We start from the raw sequence: 6,816 nt of genomic DNA, 5'->3' as shown, positions 1-6,816 counted from the left end.
TCTTAAAAGGGTCGGGCTTCCCTATTTGGGCATGCGAGTGGTTTCAAGCATCTTGGGGTCTAGTTTCAAGAATTTAGGGACAGTTACATACACTCTAAAGAATGTGGGGCCTCTTACATTTCAGTGATAAATAACATCCTTTTCTCTTTCTGGACAATGCATAAAGTCTCGCTAGCCTGTACTATACACAGTATCAGCAGTTTTCATATTCTGGAACATTCCAGTATCTGATGAACGATCCATCTGTCTTAAAGTGAAGTTTAACCTTATATCTCATACAGTTCCTCCCTTTTTCTTTTGAACATGGCAAATGTCATGTCCACCACTTGGGCCCTTGGCTGGAGAATAACTGAAGGAGATTGCATTGAATACGGCAACACAAAAGATACAAGCTGCTAAAAACAGTATGATACCTCCTATGTGTGTTTTTATCTGCGGCAGATCGGGTAACCGAGAAAATAGCCAATTCCACCACCCCTTATCGACATCCTGTCGAATACCATGGGCCAGGTCTTTGAGGGATTGGCTATGGTACTGAATTGACTTGTAATGGTCAGTTAGATTTAAAACAAAACATACCGGGGAACTGCTCACAACCGCGGCCTGTTTTAACAAGTGGTAATTGATGGCAGCTCTATTTTGTAATATAGCCTCCTTGGCACCTTTTTAAATCCATTAGTAGCTCCTCAAGAGCCTTAGAAGTATGATTTAGGTTCTTCACCATGGCGCATGCAAGGTCAGGCTCTGACACACTGACAGACACACACATCAGGACAGGCTCTCACACCCCTCAGATGGGCTAAGATACAACAATAATAAAAAAGAAAACATTTTCCACACTGCGTTGTTGTTGACACCCCTTTTAGTGTTTTTGCCCCTTTTGTGTAATAGCCCCAGTTGCTACCCTTGTGTATTGATGCCGCCAGCATAGATAAAATGCTGCCCTGCAGTATGGGGAATGTATATCTGACTAGTTTGTTCCTTCCATGAGTCTAAACATCACCCAAACTGCAGGTCAACAGAATGTAAAAGCTATATGTGTCCTGGAAAACATGGCCAATGCAGTCACCCTAATGCGCCCACACCCTTGTGTATTGCCCCCAGCTAGCCCCACATTGTATGTTTATCCTACCGCCCAGTCCCCCCTTTAGTATTGATTTATATGATGCCCCCAGCCAGCACCCTCTCGTGAATTAATGCCTCTCCCCTTAGCACCCAGATTCCACTCACAGGATCTGCCCAACACCCAGAATGGAAGCATAGGACTTCCCACCTTTGCCCCCAAACAACCTGCCTGTGATATCCTCAAACAGCCTCCCCGTGCAATGCTTTCCCCCCGCTTATACATCCATGCAATCACACACGTATTCACTCATTCATTCATTATTCACAAAGATGCATTCACTCACTCATATATTAATTTCCTTATTTACAGATACTCATTCATTCCCTCAATCACGCCCTTACCTGAACTGCTGATCACTCTGTGACACTCGCAGACTTTTGCAGGAGCCGCTGCATCCCTCTGCGTTTTTTTTCTTGTACCGCCCGGGAAAGTCGGAGCGGAGTCATGTGTCGTGATGTAAAGTCCCGTGACTCTGCTGGTTTCCTGCTTGTCCTTGGTGGAACAAGAGACGCTGCTCGCACAGCGAGAAACGCACAGGTAAATGGCAGGGCGTCTGTGATCACGGTTAATGCAGGCTTTTGTCCTGCATTAAAGACGGCCATGGTGGCTCATCGGCCACTCGGCTGGCCGTTCTATTAAGATTTAGGGCAGCCCCTGTCCATATCCATGCTCACACACACACAGAGAAGCCCACATCCATGCTCACGCACACACAAGTGCACATCCATGATCACACACAGGTGCACACACACTCACACACACAAGTAAACATCTGTAATGGCACATCCGCTGTGCGATTTCTCTGTTTGCATTTACCTGATCTAGAGACTGTGTCAGGAACTGAGACTGTTTGAGTTCCATGTTACTGGCTTTCTTCCTTACCGTTTCGCCAGCGGTTCTCACAGTTTAGCCTCTCAGTTCTGGTGGTAACCATGAACCTTGTTATAATTTCCAACTCTCCTCAGCTGTGTCTGACTCTCTGCCTATAAAAGCAGCCGTCACTATACCATTGCCAGATTGTGGTTCCTGCCTGCTACTGATCTCTACTTACCTGTTATCGATTCTGGACTGCCTAACTTCGCTGCCTTCTCCTACCTCCTGACCTCGGCTTGCCCGATTACGCTTCTACATTCAGTCCCAGCCTCTCAGCTCTGCCAGAGACCAGATTGCTACTCAAAGCTCAAGGGCTCAACCACCTGGGTAACGAGGGGTTACTTCTAGCAGAAGACCTTGCTGATATGGCTGCTGTACTCCATCAGTATCATTACAGACTGTTACCTTTTGAACCAGCCTTGTTTGTGTTTTCTCTTAGCCCGTCTGTTGCTTCCCATCCGGTATCATGCATTGTGGAGTACATACATAGCCCCAGGTATCCCCTGCAAATCTACTCCTATCCAACAATGTCCTGACAATGAGTGTTAGTGTATAGTATTGGACTGTGTATGTATAGGTGTAAGTGTATGGTGGTAGAGTGTTAATGTCTCAATGTATGGTGTGCGTGTTAGTGTATGGAGTTAGCAAGAGTACATGTTAGTATTTGGTGTTAGCATGTGTGGGTGGTAACATGAATGCATTTGTGTCGGCATATAGTGTTAGTGTATGTGTGTATGTACATGGTATGTGTATGTACATGTTTGTCAGCGTATGGTGCTATGGTGTGTCAAAAGTATGTGTTCTGATTTTTCCTAGAAGTTAAGCCAGTGCTTAAAACAACATATAATGTACCAAAAGAAACCCAACTTCAGAACAAATGTTCAATTGATTTTATTGTCATAATTGGTACAATGCACACTTAGGAAAACTGCAATGATTAAAAAGTTCATGCTCAGAATTGAATATAATTTTAAAAGAAAATTTGCACTTTTGGTGATTTTACCAGCTCCGAGTATTTTAAATGGCAACTTGCTATGTATACACTTTGCAGCATTTAGTCATTTTAGTTATACCTATTTTAAATTTGTATTTGTAAATACAAGTTGTATTTTTACGTTCCTCCAAACGTTGGTAGTATTAGTGTGGCATATACCACATTAATCTATGTTTTCTGACATATCAAAAATTTGTACTTTTTTTTTTTAGATGAGTTTTTCTCTGCACCCAAATGCAAATATGATAATTTATTATGTTAATAACATTCAACAATGTGTAAATTTGACATTTGAGGCTATATAAAGTAATTTCTGGAAAATGGATACTTGGTTCACAGGCTTAGATTTGGCCATGTTTTTGCTTATGCAACAAAACGATATTCCTTTTGAGTGAAAAAAAGAAGCCTCATATTTATCACAAACAGATATAAATATACCACCAATAATGCTGAATGTAACAAAGACTGACTTGAATTTCTACACTAAAGATATACAGTTATGAAGAATTGTGGGCTTTTGCATTTCAACTGCCCAAACAAGATGTTTCTATTGGATATAATTGGAGAAGCTGATATAATGGGACTTCTTTGGTTTTGTACAGTAATTTGTTTTGATCATATCCTGAATGCAGTCACTGTAGTTTGTGTTACATTTGCCACACTTGCAGCTTATGGCCACAGGATATGTATAAAGTGCATCAACATGCATAGGGCAACCAGGAATGGTAATAGTTTTGTGAATATATTCATGGTATATGCAGGCATTCTGATTATGAGAAAAAAGGAATTTAGGACGTCCTTCCTTCAAGTTTGGATCCTAGCAAAAAAACAAAGAGAGCATTATTATGTTGGATACAGACTAGGGAGGTAAATGATACATGTAATTCAATATAGATGAAAAGAGTTTTATGCATAAAAAATCCAAAACTTTGAAAAAGAACCATGAGATTATGAGAATTCAGAAAAATTTTGGAATTAGTGTTGCAACAGTGAACCCTGTTAAAAGGGTTTGTCCAACAAAGCGGGTGTTGGCAGCAGAGTTGTTTCAAATCCATTAATTAATTATGTATTATAAAGGCCCATCTCTGTCAAATTTCTCTGCAAAAACAGTTTAGCTGGCTCTGAATAATGCATCGTGTAATAGGCAAAAACTCTCATCAATTTAAATGTGCGCTAGTGTTGGAGCATCAATTTACACGAAGATGAAACTGTAACTCTCCTGCCATTAGCTTTTCATTGAATTCTTCCATTATGGGGAAGGTTTACCTATCTCAGAGAAGGTCTTTCTATACAGGAGCAAAATAATAACATTCACAATATATATGAAATTTTTGCACCAAGCTTAGAATCCCCTAACCTAATGAACAAACTAAAATCACAATAAGTTTTTGTATTAAAAGCATAAAAAGAAATCTTTTGGCTACATAGGTTCTTAAGCTGTTCCAATAACGGTTTTCATTGCAATGGAAATACTTGTTTAATGTTTAATACTTGTTTAAATAATGTTTTTCCCTTTTTTATCATTTTTTAAAAAAAAAATATAGAAATTAAAGTCTAAGCACTATTTTAATATTAAAAACATTGAAAGCTCTTTACTCATGTAGTGAGAAAGGTACGAATGAAAAGGTTTTTATCAGATGGGTATATATCAATGCGATCCAATTCATATTTAGCGAACGCAACATTATGTACTGAGTTCCAGAAATACATTTTTAACAAAGTACATGATGATTTGAAATATCTATGCATTTTTGATATTTGAAAAGACAGCAACACAAAAGAATAACATACCCGTGTGGTACAGTATCCTGAACATATTGTGGTGTTAACAGCGAGACAATAGGCACATTCTTTTTTCTCCACAAACATGGTATATTCAGTCAATAGGCACAAAGGGGCAGCATGTTTGAAGGCAATGCAGAAAAGAACCAAACCCATCAAAAAGACTCCCATTCTATGAACAAAAAGATAGAAAATTATAATTTGAATTAAACATCTGTAGTTTATTAAAATACTTTTAAGCGTTCATCACAATTTGAGACTTTCAGCATGTTTAAATGGTTTATCTATTGGAAACAATTGTACAGGAGTAAGAACTGAAAGACATCTTCACATGGTCACCACCCCCAGCTGCCCCCAATTTATAGAAAAAAACCAATTGACATGACTGTCCTTAAGATCTCCGTTCCTATTACATTGATTTAATACATTTAATATACTGTAATTGTAGGATTTAGGAAAATTGGTATTATTTATATGGGTATTATTAAATAATACAACTATATCATTTGCTGGAATTTATTACAGAAGTATGTTTTATGCACCTTAATTTATCATGTAAACAGAATACCACAATATTGAGTGATGGTTACATGTATTAATGGCAAAGACATTTTTGGAAGATAAACGTATTGCTCTTATAGCAACACGAATATTTAGAAACTAGAGTTGTGGTTGTAGACAAAAAATGGTAATTATACAAGTGTTTCAGTGTCCCCAACTACTTGTGCTCAATATTCCATGTGAGGTGGGAAAGTCAAATTGAGTGGATCAGGCGTATAATGTATAAAACAAAAGGAAATGTAAAAAAAACTCAGCAATCCCCATAAATCTAACTAGACTAGATAAGGGGTTTCCGATAGCAGGACAACAATGTTGCAAGTATAATGTGATATGTATGAAAGGTTGATACTCAGTGGAGTAACTACAGGGGTCGCAGCGGTCGCAACTGTGATGGGGCTCGTGCCTCTAGGGAGCCGGGGTGACCCTTGCGACCACTTGTTCTATTTTCTCGTACAAAATATTTTAGAAAGGGTCCTTCTAACCTGGACATTGTACCTATACATCCATGCTCAGATAAACTTGCACATAGACTTCCATGTTCACATGCACTTATACTTAGACGTTTATGCTTACATACACTTATACATAAAGTATATGCTTATGACCAGCTTATAACAATGCAATCTTCAAAACTGGAAGAACAGTCTGTCACATGAAAACAAAAATAAAATAATTTAATGCCATAGGAATCAATATTTTCAGCTAAAAATACACGAGTATTTTTTTTAAGGGTAAACCAAGAAGTAGGGTGCTTGTGTAAAACTAGAAGGAGTATAAAAGGCAAAATACATACAATAATAGAATTGCAATCAAATCGTACTTATAGAGACAATATAATGTGATGGCTTTTCCTTAAAAATAGATACTTTACTCTCAAAATAATCAAATTAAAAATACCAGCCGTACAGTAGCTTTGTAACAGCAGCAAAAACACAGAACAGCAAACAACAGAAATTGCACTTAAAAGGAAAAGTGCACACTGGATGTGTGCAAATATTGCAGTTTATGAAGTACTAATGAGGTAGATTCTCTGTTCACGTGCAAAAAAAATTTGCAACTTGGTGACGATGTCTTGAAGTATAAACAGCAATGAAAAAAATCTGAATAAATATAAAAAATAAAAAAATAAAAACTGCTTCTGTTTGTAAACTTTGAATAAGGTGCAGTTGATGAAATAAACTCAAATAAGATAAATTTATTTATAAAGTGCAGTTTGTGATATATATATATATATATATATATATATATATATATATATATATATATATAAGCATTAAAGTGCTTAATCCATATAGCACTTCCAATAAAGTGCTGCAAAGTCCTTTGTTAGAGTGCTGATAGATGTACATCACTTTCAGATACTGCACTCACACAAAGATACTGTCCACTGAATATAAATAAATCATAAATAAAAAAAACTAACGTCCACAAAAATAATAATAACTTGTATAGATGCCATCCTCAATATCACCATGTTTAA

At 37.5% G+C, this 6,816-nt stretch overlaps 1 pseudogene; it reads right to left on the bottom strand.

Annotated features, from left to right (window-relative positions):
• Positions 1-3,540: 3,540 nt before the first annotated feature.
• LOC149298311 (thyrotropin subunit beta pseudogene) lies at positions 3,541-3,834 on the bottom strand (annotated as a pseudogene).
• Positions 3,835-6,816: the final 2,982 nt, after the last annotated feature.

This window comes from Sceloporus occidentalis, unplaced genomic scaffold (assembly GCF_023333645.1).
Source record: "Sceloporus occidentalis isolate IW3139 unplaced genomic scaffold, rSceOcc1.0.p SCAF_33, whole genome shotgun sequence".
Classification (NCBI taxonomy): Eukaryota; Metazoa; Chordata; class Lepidosauria; order Squamata; family Phrynosomatidae; genus Sceloporus; species Sceloporus occidentalis.
Note: the sequence above shows the minus strand (reverse complement) of the source record. Positions and strands in the feature narration are given on the sequence as shown.